The following is a 24,229-nucleotide window of genomic DNA, read 5'->3' as shown; positions in this document are numbered from 1 at the left end:
CTCAATTAAGCAAGAGTAAAGAAAGCAAAGAAACACTGTGTTCAGTTGGAAGTGTGAGAAAAGGAATAAAGGCTGTGACGTCTTCAAGAGCTTAGCCCTGTAAGTCTCAGGACAGCCTTGTTTGCAGAAGGTGATGGACTTAGGAGAAGAAGGGCTTTTGTATGACTCCAGTGTTTTTGAAGAGTTTGAAAAATTACCTTGACCATGCTGGAGTAATTAATTGGACTTGGCCTTTCTGTGTATACTTAACTACAGATTTATGCATGGTAAAGCTCACCACTGTCCAAACGTACCTGTAAGGCCTCAGTTAAAACTTTTGAAGTAACTATCAGTCTGAAGTGAATAATGCCCTTAGCCAAATATTTCTGAGAAGCCCACCATGCATATGGATAAATATTTTCTTGCTAAGCTGACATTTTAAAATGAAGGTTTTTTTTGGCTTCAGGCCTTAGAGGAAATAGGACAACTTCCTTTCCACATATTATTTTTTAATGACGCAAAAAATACATTTTAGCTTATTTTTATTTTAAAGCGACTGTATATTTCTTTCAGGCTTTTCTAAAGAACCAAGCCCTAGACCAAAAAAATACCTTGAACTCATTGAAGAGCAAGCATCAGAAGTTATTGGACTGAAAAGTTTTTGAAAGATTTACGTTTGCAAAGCAGGGAATAAATGGAAAGTCTTTTGCAACCACATAAACTGTTCTGCACTGTGTGCCAGTCTGTGGGTGTTTGTCTGTGTCAGAGCTCGTCAGATAGTTATTGGGATTACATTTTCCATCCATGCTTATGAATCACTCAGAAAGTGATCCAGATTTCTCCTGTTGCTTTATTATTTGTAAGCATAAATTGAAAAATCCGTGTGATTAACTTTCAGACTACAGAATTTCTGTAAATTTATTTTTACAGACACCACTGGCTGTTCACATTAGGTACTTCAGTGTCACCACTGGCTGTTCACATTAGGTACTTCAGTAACAATTTTACAGTGGAAGCTTTCAAATTTGTTTTTAGAGAACTAAAACTTTTAAGACATTTGAGCAATGAATATCCAATTAAATCAGAATTTAACAACAATTAAAGGATCTGATTTTCAATTTCTGTTGTGGGTCTTCATATAATAGGATGAAATTATTGAATACTTTCTCTAATGTAAGCAAACATTTTATCATTTGAGTTGTGCTACTGAAGCAAAATAATTACTTTTAGGAACCACTCACCAGCAGTTTAGTAGGGACACTTTTTTTGTACAATCCAGGTAATAACTTGAATTATCTTGGGTATGAATTCATAATATCAGAAAAAAAACCTATATGCATGTGTGCTTCTTGTTACTATCCTGTTATAACAAATTGTTGCTAGTCCAACAATACTGTGAAGCAAATAGCAGTATTAAAATATTTGGGGGATAGATACCAAAGAACCTTTGGAGGAGGTTAGTCCTTGCATGCCCAGCCTTTATGTATTGTTAACACCTGGGTGATGCCTGAGGCATGCCAGCCAATAATTATATACCTTCATATTTCTTTCCTGACAGTCAGTCATCATTAGTTCTAACTGGGAGTTAAAAAGATATTCTTCATGCCGCCCCTTTTTCCCTGTACCAAATTCTACAATATCTTCTGCGAAATCACAGCTATTTCACCAGCAGGTTACATAATGGGGTTCATTGCAAGTGTTTTGCATACAAAAGAAATGTAATGCTGTGCTGGATGTTCTGAACTACTTAAGTGACAGCTGCAGAACAGACTGAGCAAACACATTGCAGATAGTAGTTTGCAATTAAAATATTTTTAATTAAGTTCCTAAAGACCATTTTTTGATCTTGCTTTAAATCAGGACCGTTGTGGTTTGCACCTCAGAGAAAGGAGATGGCATAGGATTTGCATGTGATCCCACGCATGGTCACTCCAGCAGTGGGCTTTCTGTGAGAAGCAAGGAGCCATCAAACACCCACATGTCAGTAACTCACCAAAGCTGAGTTGGAACAAGAGCAGTTCAGTTCTTTACATGAATTTGTAGGGATGAAGGACAGCAAGAATCAGTAGGTCATCTGGTCTGATCTCTTGTGTAATAAAGGCATCTACCTCTGTAATGAGGTTAATAACTTGCTATTAATTAGTGCTTATGTTACATCTGACTTATGTAGCTCTTACAGAAAAGCTTTAAATCTTTATGTGAAGGAATTAAGTTGTGGGGAAATTGTATGTCCATTGGTCCTTGCTCCAGGGATTAATCATTCTTGCAATTAACAATTAGCGCATATTCCCTTCTGAATTTCCTTGTGCTTGGCTTTCATCTACTGGGTTTTCTGTTTTGGTTTTTGGTTTGGTCTTGGTTTTTCCTTTTTTTTTTTTTTTTTTTTTTTTTGTTTTGTTTTGTTTGCTTGTTTTGTTTTGTTTTGTTATACCTTTCCCGATTTATTAGAATTTCTTTTATAGTACTGGAGTATTTTTTGCCATGTAGATATTTTATATGTTGCAAACAGACCATCTCTCACTGTTGTTTTTTAAAAGCTGAGCAGAATCCTTATTCTGTCTATGCAAGGCATTTTCTCTGAGCTCTCAAATAACTGATGTGCACCTTCAACATTATTTCTTGAAATAAAAACACCAAAGCTGGAGGAAGTGTTCCCGTTTAGTCTCACCAAGGCCACAAGGAATAGCTGAAATCACCTCGGCTTTACTCAATTTATTACTCTTTGTGTATCTGCAGACCATAGATGCCTCTTTTGCTGAGTCACCATAATGGAAATTTATTTTCACACATCTGCTTACCTGGATGCAATTTCTTAGCATGTGGTTATTGTCAACATTCTTTTTGTTCTTTGCATGTATGAATTTAATAGAACTGTTTAGAGTGGAAGAACCTTTAAACGCCATCTAGTCCAACCTGTCTGCAACAAGCAGAGACATCTTTAACTAGATCAGGTTGCTCAGAGCCTCACTGAACCTGTCCTTGAATGTTTCCAGGTATGGGACATCTCTCTGAGCAACCAGTTCCAGTGTTTTTTCTTTGTAATTCTAAAAATTTCTTCCTTATATATAGTCTAAATGGAACATCTTTTAGTCTAAAACCATTACTCATTTTGTTTTGCAACAGGCCCTGAACAACATTTTGTCCTCAGCTCTCTTGTAGACCCCTGTTAGGTGCTGGAAGGTGCTCTAAGGTCTCCCTGGAGCATCCTCCAGAGTGAACAGCCCCAACCCACAGCCTGTCTTCACAGGAGAGGTGCTCCAGCCCCTGTATCATCTTCATGGCCTCCTCTGGCCATACTCTAACAGACCCCTCTCTTTCCTCTGCTGAGGACCTCAGACCTGGAGGCAGTAAAGGTGGGGCAGAGTAGCTGGGAAGGCTCACCTCCCTTGACCTGCTGACCTTGCTTCCTTTGATGCTGCCCAGCATGTGGTTGGCTTCCTGCTCTGCAAGCCCACACTGTTGGCTCATGACCAGTTTTTTCATCCACCAGTTCCCCTAAATTCTCTGCAGGGCTGTTCTCAATTCCTTCATCTCCCAGCCTGTATGGGTAGCAGATGACTGACTGTTTAGAATTTGGCAGGATATCTGGCTTGCCCTCATCTCAGTTTCATTTGCTATTCAGCTGGATCAGTGACAGCTACAGATTTGGTTAAAATGTTGACTAATATTAGGCTAAATATGGACCCTACTAGAAATATCTTCTGCTATAGGTGATACCCAAATTTTTGAAACTAGTTTGTGATCCGTTATCCTCAAATAATCAAGTAATTTTTTTGACAAGATGAACAACATGCTCTGATGACTGGTGGTGGTATTAATGTATCCTTTAATACTTTGGGATGTAAATCCTACATGACTTTTTCATTCATCTTTCCTGGATTAATACCAGGATTTGTGGTTTTTGGTTATGCAGGTCATCTGCCTGCCCTTTTATTGAGAACTTCCACAAAATTAATGCTCTCTAGGTATCTGAAGTCTTTCAACAGATCAGCAATTGCAGGCTGTACTAGAGATTAGTATCAACCAGCAGGTCCTTTCAGCTAATTCTTGTGGAATTCTTGGCTGAAAATTTTCTGAATCTGTTTTTGAAGTATTTATCTCTTATGGACATTTTCCAACATCCTTCTGAATTACTTACAGAGTGCAAAATGCTGCAAGGCTCTGCAGTCTCATGTATCATCCTTTTTATTGTCCCAGCAGCAGCACTTCTTGGTGACAAGGTTTTGCTCTGGTTTAGGTATAAGAGCAGGCAGTTGTAGTGCAAACTTCTAATTTCTTTCCATCATGATTCATAAATACTATGGGAACAGTCTGTTCCTCGACTTCAGGTATAATTGTCATTGATTTCAGCAGAACCTGCGGCAAATGCAGTAAATGTGTTTCAGGGCAAAATAACATCCTCTGCTTGATAAACTGGCCAAATGACAGAGGAGATCTCTCATACTCTACAAACTTGACCTTGCTGTGAGGGGACTTGCAGCTATAGTCTGAACACAATAGCCAAATCCTAGACATGTAGTTTGTGAATGACTGTATGTTTTGCATGTCACGTGATGGCTGTATTATATTGGAGCCACTATTATCAGTCTTTCAGAATGCTAGTCATGCACTGCTTGGTTTTTATACTAATCTAACACAGTCAAATGCACTTCCTAAAATTAGAGTTCTACACAATTTCAGTCAGAAAAGGACAGACAGTCTCAGTAGTTATTTATTGCTGAACACAGTCCACAGAATGTTTAGGAGTGAACAAAGTAGTAGAAATCTATAGCAAAGTATTTTCTAGTAGTGTTTGTGATGGTTTTGTAATTTCTTTGTAAGACTAGAAGCATGTAGGTTTGTAAAATGTTGGGGTTTTTTTAGACATAATTGTGCCTTACTATAACATAAATTCTTGAAATATACTGGTAGCAGTTTAATTGGCGTATGCTGAACAAATTAATCAACCAAAATGATAAGAACCTACATTAATTTAGTTATTTTTAATGCACCATAGATGCAAGGCATAAAAAGCATAACTTAGGTGGAAAGACACTTCAAGCGTAGAAAAAGAATTGAGGAAATTTTGTGCAATTACATGAAAACTACAGAATAAATATTATAGGAAAAGATACTTTTCAAATAAAGGATATGATTTTTGGCTCTGATTTAAACAGCATTGACTCATCTAGATTATGAAAAATATTGCATCAAAACATCCTGTAACAGCAGAGAAACAGATACCTACTGGTAACTACAAATGTGCACAAATACAAACAGCTGTATGTATTTCCGCCAGTGTAGAGCAACAAACAATAAGAACTTTCAGTGCTCTGGCTGGAAAATATTTTGTCCAAAATATGTGTAAATTAGCAGGGCAACCTTATACCAATCATCTCCTATTCTGACATGTTTTATGAAAAAAATACAGGAAATGTGTATGTATCCTCTTTGCAGCAGCAGTCTTGCGAAGGACAAAAGACAATGTGCAGACTGAAAAACCTCAGAAATGCAGAATCAAAGGACATTTTATCACCTATTACATATACTCTCTGCACTGACCAGCCTATATTAGAAATAGCACGTACTAGCAAATATTGGATTATTATTCTTTTCTTGGTAGAATTCAGAAAGGTTTTCTGCAAGTACTTTATGCAGAGGGGCAATAAATAAATGAAAGTACCCTTAATAAACTAAAGTAACATTAATATGGTACCTCTTGTATAAAAAAAAATGTAAAAGTAAAATAAACAATAAGCATGAATATAAACAACAGCAAATACAAATAAGAAAATTACAAACTACCATATGCTCTTCATGCTTGTAGTCCAGCAGAGACACAAGGCAGAGTGCTCTCCAGGTGCACAGGGGTGTGATGGAGAGACATCTGGGAGATTTCTGAAGCTGTGGTGGCCATCAGGACAACGCACCTAGTCCCATAATACCCTAATAAATAGCAACCAAAGCCAGAGATTGGACTGATCATCCTGGGGGTGATATGCTGAACCTTGTGCACATGGAGTCGAAGGACAGTGACTATGTTTGCCCAAGGCTGCTTCCTCCCTATGAACAGAACTTTCTGACATACCTGTAACCAGTCATTCACAAAATGGGCTTAGGAAGGAGGTGGGATCCTACATCTTCCTCCTGTTTAACCTCTAATTTTGTCAGTATTTTTCAGGTCTGAAGTAAGCAACATGTTGTAATTTGGGGGTCTGATGCAAATAACATCAGACAAATTTTGCTGGTTTTATGCAGGTGGGTAGATGAATAAAAGTAAGTGCGGTGACAGTCTAAATGAGTAACAGCCATCCTTTTTGATGTAATTTTATATAAAATTATATAAAAAAGGAAAAGCTGCATCTTGTTTCAGAAAAAAAGACATTTAAAGACACTCCAGTTGCAAAATTTTTAGACATTAGAACAAAAATGAAAATGAAAATAAATCAAATAAAAGAAAAAGAGAAAACAAGTGTTGTAAGAGAAGAAGAAAAAAGAAACAAGTAAAAAGAAACAAACAAATAAAAAAGATGCTGCAGTATATAGAAACAGGAAAATATTGCAGCCTCAGTTCTTACTGTTCTTACTGTTTGAGAGAGCTGGGGACATCCAATCTGGAGAAGCAAAGGTTCCGAGAAGAGTTTAGAGCACCTTCCAGTACCTAAAGGGGGCCTACATGAAGGCTGGAGAGGGACTTTTCAAAAGGGTATAAAAAGACTGGACAAGGGGAAAATGACCTTAAGCTGCAGGAGGGCAGGTTTAGATTAGGTATTAGGAAGAAATTCTTTACTGTGATGGCGGTGAGGTTGCCCAGAGAAGTTGTGGCTGCCCCATCACCAGAGGTGTTCAACACCAGGCTGGGTGTGGCTCTGAGCAACCTGGTCTGGTGAAAGGTGTCCCTGCCCGTGACAAAGGGGTTGGAATTAGATGATCTTTTAGGTCTCTTCTAACTCAAACCATTCTATGGTTCTGTGAATTGTTTTCCACAGTGCATAAAGCATTTAATAAAAACATATCCTCCTTATAATCTAAGATTATTGCACTCTATTTCTATTTGGCACTTCTGTGATTTATAATCTCCTACAAGGTTATTTTGATACATGAAATAGTTGCTACTTCTTTTCAGGACTTCAAAGATTGCACCATTCACATATTTATCAACCTTTTTTTTGAAATTGATAATATTGGCAGTTCTGCTTACATTTACAGATGATATTAGAGTGGAATAGATTTTTACCTTCTCAACGGCCATACAAGATGCGAACTTTGAATGCAGTAATCAAATATTAAACATGTTTTTAATTTTAATTTTCACAAACATTACATTAAGCTTTAAGAATAAAAGTGTTAAGTATGAAAAATATTATTTATTCATTTTTATTTTGGCATGCTTTGTCATGAGCTGTGAAGAGAAAATAGAAGTCTTATCTGTGACACGGACTTAATAAGCTATTTCTCATCATGGCACTTAAACGAGTTGACAAAAGGAAAAAAGGAATCAAAATTATCTGACTATTCATAAAATATTGATTTAATATGTTAGCTATTAAATATTCTTTTAGCATTGATAGAATGGTTTGAATAATAAATACTTCTAGTTGTAAATAATGTATTCTATTTCTAAAACCTCTGAACCTCTTATACCCTCTAATTTGATCAGGTCTAAAAATTTTCACCTGCAATTTTTCTTCTAAGGATTGGAAGGCTGATATGTTTACTGGGTAACTGGGAGTGAGCATGGCCTCTCTGGATATACAAAAGAAGACCCATCTGCCCGGGCTCTGCCTGGCTTGTTGCAGTTTGCTTTGCATCCTCACCCTCCTTGTTCCTGCAGAGCATGGAAACTCCAGAGCCTTCCCACAACTGCTGCTACGTTGAGGGAGGGTATAACAACTCCTTGAGGGTTATTCCTCTCCCTGAATATGAGCAGATGTTGCAAGAAAGCAAATAAATTCAAGAATGGGCCCATATGTAATGGGCAACCACAGAGGTCTCCTTGTTCACCTCAGTGTAAAAAGTCCCTGGAAAAGCTAGGAGTCCTCACCAGTGGGAGATGGGATATTACTCCATATAGGTAGCATTTTTTTTTCCTATCAGGTGTCCTGACTCAAGTGCTACTGGAGGTTTTGTTGTGGTATGACAACTCTGACATCCTCCATGGGCGAAGGAGGGGAACGTCAGCCACAGAGATGCCAGACTCTGACAGGAAGCAAATTGGTGACAGACCAGATGGAGTGTGTGGATGGTGCCACTTGTCCTGGGAAAGGGAAAGGCAGCCTGGGCACCCGTCTGCTCCAGTCACCCCAAAGCCAGGAGCTCCTTCCTATCCATCTGACCATGGCACTGGAGAGCCACCTGGGCTACATGTAGCGTGGCTGTACTTAATCTTTGAAGGACAGTAGCTTGCCAAAACATCCTGCCTGCAAAATATCTTGCCTGCTAAAACAATCTGTACAGTCACTGGAGGAGCAGTGGAGGGTAGGGTGGGTATTACATTTACACAGAAAGGTTAAAAAATATGTTTTGGGTTCCCTAAATATTGTTGGGGAGTATAAAGCCTTTAGCAGCAATAAAGATAACTTATAGCAAAGGAGTGCAGTCTGAAAAGGAGTGCAGTCTGGAAGTAGGAACATTAACAGATAAGAACAGATTTGTTTTTACTGAGGACCATTGAAAATTTAATGCAAAGCAAAATCTCTGAAACTTTCAGCTCTTTTCATGAGGTTGATTTTGCTTACAACCTGACCATTAAAAACAGAGACTAAAGAATGCCTGTGTCCTGACCTTCACAGTGGTTTTGGTGGATGTTGCAGATATTAGGAGGCATCAGCCATAGGAGACATTTAACAAACACATTTGAACTTTTTAATTTTAAACAGGAGCCATGAATAAACTCTTAGCATTAGCCTATGTTTTTAATATAGGTCTTAAATGTTAAAAAAAATATGGGAAAACATTTTATTTCAAGATACACTCTGTGAGCCTGAAGGTATATTTTGTGACTATCACACTCTTTTCCATTACTCTTTCAGATAATGAGGTCTACTCAGAAATAGAAACTAGGCTTCATTAAGAAATGAAAAAAATATTTAAAGACCATGTTCTTGGAAATATCCTAGTACAATTCAAAATGCAAGAAAATCTCTGTATCATTCTGAAATCTTGTTCTTTTTTACATATGGCATGTTAGTGAGCAAAATTTTAAACTAGTACCTTACGACATCTTGTTGACTGTTTTTCTTCTCACTAATATGAAATGGCATCTGAAAATACTCAAGTATCCCAAGGAAGCAGAAAATTATCACAGCAATACTTTAGTTCTCAATATTTTTTCTGGGTGATGGCCATATTTGAAGGGCTGGAAAGAGGTCTGCCTTTCTATCTTATTGACTCTTATAGCTACATTCATCATCGTCATCATAATAAATTTCTGATTTAACTATAAATACTTTAGCTACAGTCTTGTTTAAATTGCATTGTTGTGGGAAAAATAAGCAAGGATGGGATCAATGAGGCAAACTTGGGATTAGGAAAATAATACTGTGCTTCAAGGAGCATTAAAATATGTTTAGATTAATAATGGATTAACATTGTAAAAACTGAAAACCCATTGTTGCTAATCTCTTTGAACAAGACTGAGCTATTCTAAGCCAACGCTGAACAAAGTTTTCATTTGTGGAATGAGGCAGGAGTTTTCAACTTTTCTTTTGCTAAAATCCAGATTTAAAAAAAAATCACAGTTGATATATTTGTTTCCTCAAGGATAAAAAGATTTCCTCAAGGCTTGGGTAGAGTCTCATGTCAGAGAAGGAGAGGAAAGAAAATACCAGCTATGGAATAATCTAAGTGAGAAACCATACCTGGAAAGAGGACAGGAAAAATTAAATAATATGGTTCTATCCTAGGATAAAATATGGCAGATGATGCCACCCACTTAAATTGAAGCTGTATCTGCCATCCAAATAACAATAATTCCAATTAAATGCAACAGAAATAGTAGTATAGTAGTGCAGCTGATTTACAAACTATTTTTTCAAATGGTGTCTATTCACAAGGCATTTATGAATTAGAAATAAATTGCATATTTTGAAGTGTCTGGTATTCCACTGTTAAACTGAATTCCATCAAATATCAGACCAAACTGAATTCTGTAATTCTTGAAGGACTCAGTTTTTAAACCCATATATTTTATTTATATAGAAGATCCACTAAATTGAAAGGAAGAAAGGTGTGTTTTTGCTCTCTGCGCTTTTGCTAGTGACCCTGGGCAGTAACCAGCATAGATCCTCTGCACCTGAAAGCTCTTACAGGTTCCTACTCTGTTAGAAGGACTACTTCAAAGCTCCTAATGTCCAACAATTAGTTTTTATATAAAAAAATTGGAATTGGAAAGGAAATAACCATGAGGACATGCACTGCTCTGGGAAGGGACTGGCAAGCACTAATATGGGCATTAGGAGAGTGGTTTGACAAGACTGGAGGGTGGAAAGGGGAAGAAAAAAATGAAATAATAATATTTTAACAATAACGTACAGTTAGAAAAGGCATTCAACGGTGTATTTTTTTAGTTTTAGTTTCTTTGTTTTCTTGATTTTTAGTATCTCTTTTACTTTCTTGCCTTGTTGTAAAAGGACTTACCTTTTAAAGAAGTTGTTCCATGTTGTCCAAAGTATACACGTGCAAACAGAGATACACAGAGAAATAGGTATATTGGAAAAGTTAATTTACTTAAAATTGAGCCACAGAAACATGCTTTAATAGTAATTACAGCTGTCTCTGACACACTGTGCAATGGTCATCTAAATTGTGGGTATTAAAGTCATACAGACACTAGCTCCACAAGAGCAGTGTCCCTGGGCTGCCGTGCAGCAGTTTGCTCCAGTGGCACTTATTTTTTTGCCTGGAAGCATAGGAGATAAAAGACTAACCTTAAGACGATAGTGCAAGTCAATAGTAAGGTCCTGAATGAAGTGGGAGATGCAGCGCTTACAGTCCCTGCTGGACAGCAGTCAATATCAGACATCACACTTAAACTGTCACAATTTGACCTGACAATCCTTTTTCAGAAGGACCAGAAATAGAGCTAGCCAAGTTACCTTTCATTTCTGAAGAAGGTCACGGGCAGGTCGCTGGCAGATGGAAGTGTGTATTAAAGATGTCTGGCATGAGTATGAGCCCGGACATTTGTAGCTTGCATAAACATAAATGTTAAGATGCATAAGGGATTGTAACTGTCTAGGTGGAACAGGAAAGTTAAAAGATCTTTATAAGGAACAAAGAGAGATGTTTGCTCTGTTCATGTGAAAAAAGAAATTACTGGAAGAAAAGAAAAAAAAAGGAGGCTTATATAGTCAGCAATATATGTTCTAAAAATGCAATTTCCGGATTAATAACAAAGACACTGTTCTAGTTCACTAGTTCCTTTAGGACGTGCGCTTTTGACCCATACAACATATTGTGCCCCATGGCTCTTAGCTGAACTGTGTCTTAACTGCACCTATTTTTTTTAAAATGTGTGATGTCTATTAAAACTAGCTGGTGCTTGTACCAGGACCCCAGTGGAAATGAAAGAGATGTCTCGGTGGACTGTCCATTGGTTAAATATTAAAGGATCAAACTTTCATATTTAAGTGTGTATGTAGTATATTATATAAAACAAATTCCCATCTGAATATTTTAAGTTTTCTCTTTAATCTCGTGAAAGCCAGTGTTTCTACCCCCTAACTCTAATTAACCAGATAAAACAGTATTTCAAGGATATATCTCCTATGAAAAGAGTCAGGTTTTTCTGTGATTATATATATCTTTGCTCCAAGGCACTTATTAATTTGCTTAAAAGTCCATGCATCATTTCACAGATTGTTTTAGCACTTGTCATCTTATCAGTCCACGTCTGAGAAAGGCACACTTGAAAAAAAATGAAGTGAAAGATTAAGTATTCCAGCGTGCTCTACATTATAAATATAACTGTCTTCCTTTTATAAATGAATTTCCATAAAAATGGAGCAACAGAGAAGGGTGAGAGGTGATGGAGCACAGTGAAAGATGGTGGGACAGACAAATGCAGCTGGGGAGGGAATCTGAGGCAGCAGCAGGTTAGATATAGCTGGAAATCCTTTATCCCACTGCAGCTGCAATATTACTTGGTTCCACTATTTCATGTCTCACACCAGGAAGCCAGAGAAGCAAGTGCTCTGCAAGGGCAGGGGAGAGTGGGGGGCTGAGGGCTGATGTCCTGCCCTACCCCAACAAGGATGATGATGGTAGCCCACAGTCTCCATCACGATGATGCATGTCCACACTCAAGACAAGAGTGTCCTGCCCTTGAATTATCCCAGTAGTCTGGAAAGAGAAAACAGGTTTTCCAGGTTAGTGAAACTGAGGCCCAGATCCTCAAAGTTCTTTCTTGAACATCCCATTGAAGTGCTCAAAATCTCTGGCAAGCTGCCACTGGGTGGGATGGGTATTTAAATCCTGTAGCTGGCTGACCAGTGACCAGACACTATGCAGCCCTAAATGCTGAGGTCAGCCTGAGTGTTAACAGTGGCTGAGATCCCTGCCGCAGCACAAACTTGGCTTTTAGTTTAGATCAAATTCTAATCTCCAAGGCAAGGGTTTGAGTGTCACCTTCTTATCAGTCAAGTGAGGTGTCTAATCATGGGCTGTCTGCTCTCTTGCAATCTACATGTCATAATTTGTAGACAGTGGGACAGCCTCAACAGGAGACCTGGTTGGGCTGCATTGAGCAGTGCAACTCTGTGGACAGATATGTAACAACTAAGTAAGTTAGTTCTAAGATCAACATGCCTGCATCAGATCACCCAGGTGAATTTGCCCTGGTCAGGCAGTTTGACTAGATGATCATTGTAGGTACCTTCCAACTATTCTATTCTATTCTATTCTATTCTATTCTATTCTATTCTATTCTATTCTATTCTATTCTATTCTATTCTATTCTATTCTACCCATCTCTTTTCTTACTGTTTCCTTAGGAGTCAGATTGGGCATGTCAATCATTCTTACATATGTATAGACATCAATCAGCCCTTGCACACCAAAATAACCAGAAAATAGGTGGAGGTGAATGCTATTTAGGTCACTCTGAGCTACCGCAGAGACAGGTGACTGTCTAGTCCCACTTGTCTGCTCTTCAGACACGGCCGATTTAAGCAGATCCTTGCTCTGGTGACTTCTGAGTTGGTTTTCTTTTTTTTTTTTTTTTTTTTTTTTTTAATTAAGGAAAGAAAAAAATCACTCTTAATATTCATTGCCTGGGAAGTTGCATTTGGGTTGAGAAATCCATGAGGTCACAGGAGGAATAAAAGTTAGCTTTGCAACATTTAAGTACCTTTGAGGATCTGGGCCCAAAGGATTAATCCTACAGCATCAAATTCAATAGGAGTTTCCTGAAGTTAGAATGGGAAATTGAGGTAAGGATGCGAATATGTTCTTTTATCATTTCTTTCTTACAGTTTCTATTGATAAAAAGCCTTGGAGTAGCAATTCTTCTTTGATGCTTCTGCTGTAAAATCAGAGTTCAAAGGGGCTGGTTTGGATCTGTACAATAGCCTGACATTTTATCCTTTTTCTTCAGCTGCAGAATCATACAAGCAAATTAAGCAATAGAATGAATTAAAAGAAATTCTGTGAAAATGTTATTAATTTTACTGGTTGCTTTGCTTACTAGAGAAACTTGGCTGAGGAATCAGAATTTGCCAGTTTGAGAGGAGAAGTAGAGTATGTGGTTATACTAGACAGGTAGAAGTATGGAGAGGTAGAAAATGCAAACTGGGAAAAGAAGGATGCAGAAAGGAAGAAATCCAATGTATGAGTAGCTCATTTTAGTTATGAAGAAGAACTTTGCCTTGAAAAAGTCAGGATGAATCTTTGTGGTTTTTCCTAACACACATGAAATATCCACATGTGATCTAATATGATGCTGCTTCTTTTGCTTACAGTTAAATAAATAATAATAGTATTACTTTGGTCTACTGCCTTTTCTGTGCACCTCTGTGAACGGCCAAATGGTTCAGCAGAAGGTTCAGAAAGTTCTGTTATGGAAAATTATGAAATGATCTGCTGTTAGGAAAGTTGTATCCTGGTCTGATTCTGGTAGATCAGGTAATAGTCATTGAAATCTTGAACTGAAATCTGTCTGATGTAATTGGATCACTGTATTTCTCTGTCTTGCTCTAAGCTCTTGGTGTCAGTGTTATCTTAGTCCTAGGGAAACTGTGTGTGAAACGTTTTCTGCACAAAAAAATAGTTTTATCAAATTTAAAAATGGTTACTTCTCACTTTTATGGCAGTTCTGTTTACTCTTAAGTTATCAGCAATTTTGCCCATTAACTGCAGTTGAATTACTCTACTAATAATCAAAATCTGGAATTATTGTTTTAATATACAATATGCTTAAAAATAAAAGAAAATTGTCAAAGTATCAAGTAATCTCTTCTAAGCATATTTTTAAAAAAATAATTAGTTCTCCTCAGATATTTCCAACTTCTCTAAGGACACAAGATCAGTCCTTTGAAATTTTGGGGCATATTTCTTTTGGAAAGACATACAGCAATCAGGCTTGTAAGTATAAGTCATGCTGCTCTGTTGTGGTGTGGTTTTTGTTTTGTGTTTGCCCACCATTCTTCTCCTAAATCTCCTCCACTCCCGAGTTGCCCATCTCCCCAAGCCCTTCCCTAACTTCCTCCCTCCCAAGTTGTCAATCCTCCCTATCCCTACCCCTTTTTCCAGAGTGTTCCTTGTCTATCTTGTAGTATTCGATACCCCATTTGTTTCTTTGTATTATCCCCCTCCCCTGATCTCCCTGATAGGTTTATAGAATGTTAGTCCTACCCTAGACTCCTCCCCTGCCATACCCTCATTTGTTGGTTGCCCTATATCACTCCCCCTATAAAAACCTCTGCAGATCCTGTAAGTCTCGTCTTGTGGTCCCAGGTCTTGGAGTCCAGGAATAAATCTATCCCGTTCTACCCCAAGACCCATGTCATTGTTATCTGTGCCTGTGCCGGACCAAGCGATAACTGGGAATAGCAGAGCTCACGGGGGGAAAGTCACGCCCCTGCTGTTGCTGCCCAGCATGATACGACAGCGCACTGCGACACTGCTCGTCGAACTATGAACTTAAAAGCTCCCTCCCTTAATTGAATAAAATATTGGTAATGTATTATGAATATTCAGCCTGAATGTTGTCTTTCTGGACTTGTATTAAGTTTTCCATAAAGAAAACCTGGGGATTTTAATGAGGTCTCCCAGCTTCTCAACAACATAAAAAGTATCACTAGCAGATTAAAAGCTGGAATGCAACTGGAAGTTCCCTCCGCCCGTTAGTAATTTAACTGGGATTTTTACTAATCTTTAGCAGTTTAAAACTACTATGCAGCCAATAGTATACAGCTAGAATTGGTAAAACCTATGAAGAAATTCCACACTGTGTGATACACATAATAAGCTTACACAGATTTGGCTTAGAGTAAGTTGTTAATTGACAGCATATGACTGCCTAAAATCACACAGCTGCTTTGCAAACCATTCAGACAAGCAGTTCTAAATTAATACACATCTAATTCATTATTTATGCAACAAATTATCTCCTTTCACAGTTAACAATAAGGAAAAGCATTTCCAAATGGGTCATCACTGTAGCTGGCCATGGATTTACATGGCGATTTTTACGATGTGATTTTCAAGGGCTGGAGAGAACTGGCAACTGCTTAGGAAAAAAATGAGTTCATATTGGGGCTGGTCCTCATCTCACATCTCAAAAGGAAAGGAGCATAAATAAATAAATATTTTTCCAACTGCTTAGCTATATTTATTTTCCACTGCCTCCCTGCCTACAGCAACACGGATGTCCCTTGAGCTCTTGAACCTGTTTATTTCCCATCCGCTACCTGTCCAATTGAAGCAGCACTAATTATCCCAGAAGGCTTTGCTCCTGCCAGCTAAGGCAGAAAAAGCACTCAAAGCCTTCTAGAGATGCACCAGGGCCATTGTAGGCAACAGGTTGTGGAGGTCCTGGTGAGACACATCTAAGACCTGGAGCCACATCCTGGAGCCGGGGAGGAGCAGGGGTAAAACATAAGAGGCAGCAGCATCTGAGAAGCTCATTATTACAGACACATGAACTTCTGACCTAATTAAAGTTATATTTATTTCTCTTCTGTCTGTATTTTTATTGCTTTGTTCCTGGTGTTGCTGAAAGGAGGTACAATCCATAATTGGTATTTATCTTCCAAGATTGTTTTCTGCAGTTCCACTGCTTTTCATTAGGAACTTTTTTTATATCTCATAGGTTTTCCTGTTCTCTACAGACTCTTCCAGATTTACCATTCTGGAGGAGAATGCTGTAATTCAAAAGGGATATTTCAAATATATTATCTTTCTGTGCAATGAAGAACTGACACATTGGGATCTGCTGCGAACCACATGCCCCATGAGCACTCTGAGTGCTAAATCAGATAATTTTATAGGACTAAGAATAAAAAGAATTTTAATGACAAATAGTAAAATGTAATTGAAATTATAAAAAAAAAACTCCTTCCCATTTAATAATTCATGGAAATTGTGGAAAATGTAAAAGCTATTCCAGGTACTGTCTCTGTGTCCACATAGCACCTTTACAAAGCATAGCATGATATTCAGGCAGATGTGGGTGATGTGCCACAACTTACCCTACCCATGAGCAAAGACATTAAGAAAGAACAAATCTTTCCATCTTCCCTACTTCCCCTCAAGCACAGGGAGAGGGCAGACACAAAGGGGGTATTAAAGCAATCCTAGTATAGCAGTGTCATATTTTCATGTCCTCTGGGTTCTGAAAAAAAAAGGGGAAGAGAAGATGCTCCTATTGGGGCAGCAACTCGCGGCCTTTGCTCTCAATCTGACAAGAGCCAAATATGGGATGAAGTGTGTGACAAACGAGAGGCACAAAAGTATTCATGCAGGAAACTTGCAATGTTCTGGGATTCACTCCCTTCATATAAATAATTCATGCTGTAGCTGGAGACTCTGTTTATGACATGTGTAAGATTGGCAGTAAAATATAAGATGGACCATATGATTGTAGAGCTAGTTGAAAAATGAGAATTCAAATTCAGGGGAAAAAACAGAAATGGGAGATTTTGAAATTTGTGTTCATTCCATATTGAAAAAGAACAAGAGAGTTTGAAACATTTTTTCCCTTGATGTAAAACATAAAAAAGAGCTATTCTCAGAATAGCAATACTGGAGGCACTCATGTGAAATGAAATACTTGCTCCGCAGTGAAATTCCTTCTGTCTGATACAGACAGAAACTTGCACCTGTGGCTTCCATATCCCAGTTCAACAGTCAACTGGGGAATAGTTTCTGCTTGCCTTTCTCATTTGGATCAAAAATTTAATCCTAAGTCCAAGGAGAAAATGCTGCAATTAAAAAACTTCTGGAAAAATATTTCAGTTTGTTGAATCTGGTATTTTGAAATGAAAAAGAATAATTTTTGATACTGCATGTACAGCTACACATGCAGCATTTTTTCTCAGTCCTCTTTTTAGCTCAAAGGTATTATTAACACTTCATAAGAACTGTTCCTAGAACAAAATTAATAATTAAGATTATTTTTCTTAGCTCCTGTAATTGCTAGTTTTTATAATAGCACTGTGTTATTTTCCTTCCTCTTCTGAATGTTTTAAAAATGCTGTTCGCAAAATGAAGGTTCTTACTAAATCAGGACTACAGACTAACACTGAAAACAAGTCTTACTCTAAATTCTTTTATTAAAGATGACTAGCTATTGGAAGGACATATGGTGTCTTCAATGGAATATTATGAATTCCTTACTCTACTATGTTTAGCTCTTCTCATCAGGCTTTTTGGCATTGCCCTCTCTATGATCCTGTCGTTCAGTTGTAACTTACCAATCTATAGAAAGCTGTACTGTAGCCTTTCAAAAACACCTCAGTAATGGTACTGAAAGATGCATATGAGGAAATTAATGAATGACATTTGAGATGCTGTAATGCACAACTGTCCATTGCAGGTACCGTCTTTGTCCTGTGTGAAGGACAAAAAGGGGCAATGGGGTCATAGCTCAGCTGCCCCCATGTACAATCTTAGTCCTGATCCTCCCCTCAGCAGGATGCAGAGGCCTCAGTGGTGTGAGCCTTTGGCTGTTCTCTGACTCCATGGCCTTGGTGACACCTGCAGCAGAGGGCTGGACAGAAAAGAAGAGGAAGGTACCTGAAGGGGCAGACAAAGGTGTACTAAACAAGAAATGCATCAAGTGGATCAGTAGCTGAAGCAATGAGTTTGGATTTCCAAATGAAGGAAAAGTTATCCTGCAGGATAAATGCATTTGTACTGAGGGATGTCAGAGTCCTTGTATAACAAAATGATGGGAAAATACACCTCAATGCTGAATGTTACCTGACTGATGCATCAGTTTGTCCTTGTCCCGTATGATTGTCTTGACCCACTTTTCCACAGCATAATAATGCATGTGTGTGCTTAGATATTTGGGCCTTTTGTTACACATCCATGATGATCCACACACAGGCCTGTAAGGCTTCTTACCTCAATACATCTGTAGATTGGTTCAGTTAGCTGAAACATGCAGTTCACACTGTCATGTGAAATACTGGTTGGTTAATGAGGATTTGGGACAGCAAAAAAAGTGAGAGCTTAACAGGAAAGCAGGCCTTAAAACTTGAACAAATTTGTCCTATTAGCATGGAGTTCAGTGACAAAGTATACTTTTTTCCCAGGCAAAGACCTTTTGCATATAATTATCTTGATATTGGAAAATACAGATGTGATTATAAAGGTAAAGCTTTTCACTCTCTTGTTGAGAAAAGAGTGAGAAACTTTTGCCAGAAATAATGCCCAAAATACTAGGACAGCTGATAAAACACTCTTCTTGCTTGACAAGCACTAAAACTCCACTGAGAATGAGAAATTAGAAAAACATTTACCTTAAGCCCAGAACCAAGATGCTGAAGATGGCACACAGACTTATATCATAGAGCTGAGGCTCCCAGAACCCACATTTATCTTTGGAACCACAGACATTTGGTTAATTAGAGACAGCTCCATACGTGAGACACACAATATCGTCTCCCACTGCTAGACAGTGAGCACTGCCAGCCAAGCAGATCCTCTTCAGTGTGAGAGAAAAGCAGCTCTGTTGTCCAAGATCCTGACAGAGCATGAAATATCTTTTAGGAAGACCGACTGTGAGTGAAGGAACTTAAGATGGAAGAAGGCCAACAATTCTAAAGTTCAGCCTTTGTGAAGCAAGGAGTTTGCAACAAGAAGCTATCAGTCTGCAGAGATGATCCATCTCAATGTTCACAGAACTAATGTTTGCATAGCTGAGATGAGAGATAAACAGAGGCTAGAGATAAGCTCAGGGATCTGCACTTAAACCAAACTGCTAAGCACTGTAATGGCAATAGAGATAAAACATTGCAAATGCGTGTAGGGGGCTACCTGATTTATTCAGGAAAAAAAATGTTTGCTGTTAATGTTAAGAATTAGTTTTCCCCTTTGAACTTTACAGAGCAACTCTGACTACTTGTGGCACATAATTTCACAGGTACTGTTACAAAGTCAGTTCTATGAGTAGCCAATCATATTATTCCATGAATTTTAACATCTATCCGTATTATTAGTGTTATCTATATTTTGCGAAGAGTTATTACCCACAGGCAATAAAAATCCTAGGATATTTTTTATAAAGTATTTTAAAACCAATTCAACAAAATCAAGCCAGGCTTTGGCAAAATATCCTGTTGAAATGCTTTTGTGAGGATGAAGACAAAGGCTCATTAAAGTCCGATGATTGACTTTTGAGCCACTTATGACCCTCTTGAGACTGAATAACCCACCACCTCCAGACAGTACTTCAGACAAACCCTTCAGAGGAAAGGCAGAGAGCTTTAGAGTCTGCTTTGAATTAGAGTGTCTGCCCTGGCAGTAAAGGTACTGCCATAGCTTTTGGGGACTTATCCAAGGACTTTGAGGTGGGAGGGTTATCCTTGTGTTTCCAGGGAACTCCTAAGGCTCACCCAGCCTTGGCGATTGCCTGAGAAGCTGCCCTCATATTCTAGGTAAGCGCAAAGAATTGCCAGGAGTTAGGATGGCTCTACACTCCGTATTGTTCAGGCAATAGGAAAGAGAGATGTTTTAATTTTTCCCTTAAGGAAAAGACAATTTCCTTTCTCCCCTGCCACACTGTATTTTTCATTAGAGCCCTCTACTATAATGTATTGTCAGTCTTGCATAAAGTGTCTAGGATGTGGGAGATCTTTCTCATGTTAGTGAAATCCTGAGTTTTGGTTGCTTTTACTCTAAGACACTCTTCAGAGTGTCTTCACTCTTATATTTAAGCAGATAGCAAGAATGTCATATGCAAGAAAAATGAAGGCACTGGGGACCATACTCCCTCTATTGAGTACCTATTTTCTTCTGAGACACAGCTCCAGACATTCCAAGAGCCACTGTGGAAATGCCCATGTCAAAAGGTCTGAAGGAAGCCCATGGACCTATTAAGCTGAGCTACAGGTTTGAAAATTCTATGTTGGAAGTCCTGTCAATCTTTAATCCACCTCCACATTAGTACTTGATTACAAGCATTTGGGAATTAAAATATACTTAGATATTGTGCTCTTTCCAAGCAGGCCCAGCTGTTCAGAGCATCACATGCTTCAAAAAAGGGGTAAGAAAGAAATGTAGAAATTGCCCAGATGCAGAACTGGCAGCTTGTGGTTGCTAACAAAAGTCTTGGCAACTATGGCAGTCAAAAAGGCAATCAAAAATGAAGCTACTGAGAGTGCTTTGGGAAGTGAAAACATGCCATCAGCTGGCCACCGGGTACAGGTTGGATGTGCCATTTATCTCAAGTCATTTGAAAGTACCATGAAGAAGCTGAGACATAACCCAAGAGAGAATGCTGCTGACAATCCAGGACTGTGGCTGAAGCGGGGTGGAAATTCACTAGCAAAACCTAATTTCACTGAAAAATGCTAGTCCCTTTTGCCTGAAACATCTCTGTTTTGACAAACATTTGCTTCCCATTGCCTTTATCAATAGTCATTCGCCACTGAAGATCATTAGTACCAGAACATCTGGTGGTTGCATTTCTCTTATATACAACTGCTTCATGTTCCTGAACAGATCAATGTGATTGCCTCATACACCCAGGTATTTCTGCTTCACACTTCTTTTTGAATAACCAGGTCCTAGCAGAAATACTTTGTCGTAGTTATTAAGTGCATTGCCGTGACTCTCCCCTATTGAATTCCATCTGATTATATTAAAATACTTCCTACAGAAACTCACGATTCTTCTCTTCATTGACAGTTCTTCCCCATATTTTGTCATCAGTACATCTAATTATCTCACTTCTGCTTCTTGTGACAAGACAATGAATGAAAATGCCAAATAAATAGAAAAGTATCCTAGAACAATCCATAAGAAAGTCTTACTCTAATGCTCACTTTAGCTTTATACATCCTCTTTCAGTACCACTCATTGATGTCTTTCTTTTACCTACTACTTTTCTCCATTTATAGTTTTTCTGCACATTACTGTCTTTTTCTGTTTAAGTAATAATTTCCCATACTGGGCTGTACCAACCACTTTATAGCAATTTGAGTAACCATGGTATGTTTCATTCCCATTCTCTTTTTTCAAGCATTATGCCCCTGATTAAAGACTGGGTGCATCTCTGCTACAGTCTAATGTGCTAAATCCATATTGCACTCCATCTCCTTTTCTATTTGTCTCCATTTTATTAATTGCCAATTACTTCAAACTCTGTCCTAATGTCTAGTGTATAATGATATAATGTAGGACAAGACACAAACGTCTGAGCACTTCTTTCCCCCTTTCTCCTCAAATGCAGACATTGCATGCATTGCATACACTGTAATTCAATCAGATGATACTATGTCAAACCCATTGTGACACTGTAAATGCTATTGTGAATATCAATTCTCTCAGAATATTAGGATGGAGATTATCAAGTTAATTTTTGTTTATTCCCCACTCTTGCCCCAATTTAAATCTTACAATCTTTCTTCCATTTAAAATGAATTAATTTCTGTTTCTACCGGCCCCATTTTCACTCACCATGCTCCATATTGCTAACTTTATAATTTTTGAGAAACTAGACTAATAATTTTGTTTGAAGACCATATCTCAGGTATCTTTAAGATCCATCTCACTGTTACTCCATTCCTATTCTCCTACTTCTTATTGTTTTTTGGGTTTTTTTCTGACTCTTTCTTTTTTAATTCATGCAGTTAAAGTATTTTGTTTTACACATTTTCTTTGGAAAAATTTATCACAGCTTTTATTTTGTCACTGATTTTATAATTTTATCCTAAGAGTTCTGACATCTAAAAGACATCTTTTAATTTCTTGGACAGTTATTTTCAATTCTTAAGATCAATTTTTTGGGATCATTGTTCAATATTCAGACATGAAAGTCTTCCTTGGGTGTAAGATTTTACCAGTTCTATAGGGCAAAATCAACTCAATGTGAGTTGACAAATCTACTTCCTATCCCTTGACACCAGCAAGCAAGCCAACTGTCTCATAAAATATCACAATTTTCAGCATCACAATTGGCAGTTATTGACAGTCTCAGTGGAGACGACAATGACTAGATTGGCAATGAAAATGAATTAATTTGTCATTCTGAGTGGATCTCCTGTAACAAGGCTAAAGGAATTTGGCAGCTCATAATTGGAAATCTTGTTTTTTTCTGGCACTACTCTCTGTACAGTGAACGATGCAAAGGTTTTAGAGTTATCACTCTGATGCTCACTGGTAATTAATCAGATAAACATACTAGCCAAGAAATATCAATTCAGCTAACAAGAAACAAAAACCAAAATGTGAAGCATGCTCCAACTTGGAGACTGCTGTCTCTTAAATGATTTTCTCATCTGCAATTTGGAGACAGCTCTGCATTAGAAACAAGATTTTTAACATCAGCCCCTAGACTCAAGCACAATGTTTGTGAGCAAATTTTACAGATCAGAGGGAAGCTTTGTGAGATGCACAGATTTCAGTGCTTTGTGAACAACTGCTGTGTTTGGAAATGTGGCAACTGTTTTTTTTTTTGACAGTGTCAATTATACCTTCTATCCATTGTGTCTTGCTGAGAAAATTGTTATCTAACAAGTACTGCCTTATAAAACAGTGCCCATATATGCAGCATGGGCAATTCCTTTTGGAGATTATTTAGGAAAGATTGTAACCATTTTCTTTTAAAGGCTGTTTATTTGCAGATTATTTTCACAAATTTACAGCACTTCTGAGCTACACACACATTTTTTCTGCAGTTTCTACCAAAACCATTGTCAGCTGATGTGAGATTTCTGTCTGGTTATACTGGCAAATAGAATAACTGGTGATTTTATAACCTGTAGGACTCCACTTTTCTCTCACATTTTCTTATTAAAAAAAAAATAGCATCCTTTACAGTTTTGAGTGGAAAGACTGGGGACAGCTGTCCTTTAAATGAATCCGTCCTTTACTTACCTGATTTTTCCTCTGCTTCTGGAGGATGATTTTCTCTTCTATCCCTTGGTACTGAGTATCATTCTGGAGACTCCCTCTACCTCTTTATTTGTTTTTGTTTCCCTACTTCCCCTTTGCCATTTTCTGGCATTGAAACTCTGATGATCCATGCAGTTCCAGGTTATGTCCAGGTTTTCTTCTCTTTCAGTCTCCCACTCCTCTAAGTCATTATCTCTTGCTCTCTATCTCCCATGATGGTTTCTCAACTTTGTTTCTTGCTTCACTGCAGGTGCCTTTGTCTTTTGACCTCCCAGACGGAAGAATGATGCCCGTAGGAGTCCCAAAAGATTGAAGATTTGGCTCGTCAGTGTCTGCTTAGACATCACCTGATAACCTGCCTCGTTAAGCTAGAACTAATACATGCACAGTAAAGAATAAGGAAAAACAAAGACAGACTTGATAAAATTCAGGCTTCCAATGGAACACTTGCTGACTTCAGAATTAACACAGTTGCAACTGAGGTGTGGTTGATGCTGTTCGTCTTATAAGTGATCTAGAAAAGGTCGCACTTTGGTGACAGTTTGTTGCTGATAATTTATGGCAGTGAAAAGGGAAAGTTAGGTGTAAAAGAGGTGCAGAAGAAGTATCTTGCAGTACTGAATTACTAAATAAATAAAGATGCTAATTACCATAGATGTACCTAAAATAATGTGCATGGGAGAAAATTCCTAATTTTGAAAAATTCTAA

At 38.0% G+C, this 24,229-nt stretch overlaps 1 long non-coding RNA gene across 1 annotated transcript; it reads left to right on the top strand.

Annotated features, from left to right (window-relative positions):
- The first annotated feature begins 12,484 nt into the window (after window positions 1-12,484).
- Window positions 12,485-23,913, top strand: LOC137479231 (uncharacterized). Its single transcript, XR_011002082.1, has 3 exons — window positions 12,485-13,079; window positions 20,344-20,514; window positions 23,771-23,913. It is a non-coding gene; the product is annotated as an uncharacterized lncRNA (long non-coding RNA).
- The last annotated feature ends 316 nt before the right edge of the window (window positions 23,914-24,229 follow it).

The sequence above is a fragment of the Anomalospiza imberbis genome, chromosome 1, assembly GCF_031753505.1.
Source record: "Anomalospiza imberbis isolate Cuckoo-Finch-1a 21T00152 chromosome 1, ASM3175350v1, whole genome shotgun sequence".
Classification (NCBI taxonomy): Eukaryota; Metazoa; Chordata; class Aves; order Passeriformes; family Viduidae; genus Anomalospiza; species Anomalospiza imberbis.
Note: the sequence above shows the minus strand (reverse complement) of the source record. Positions and strands in the feature narration are given on the sequence as shown.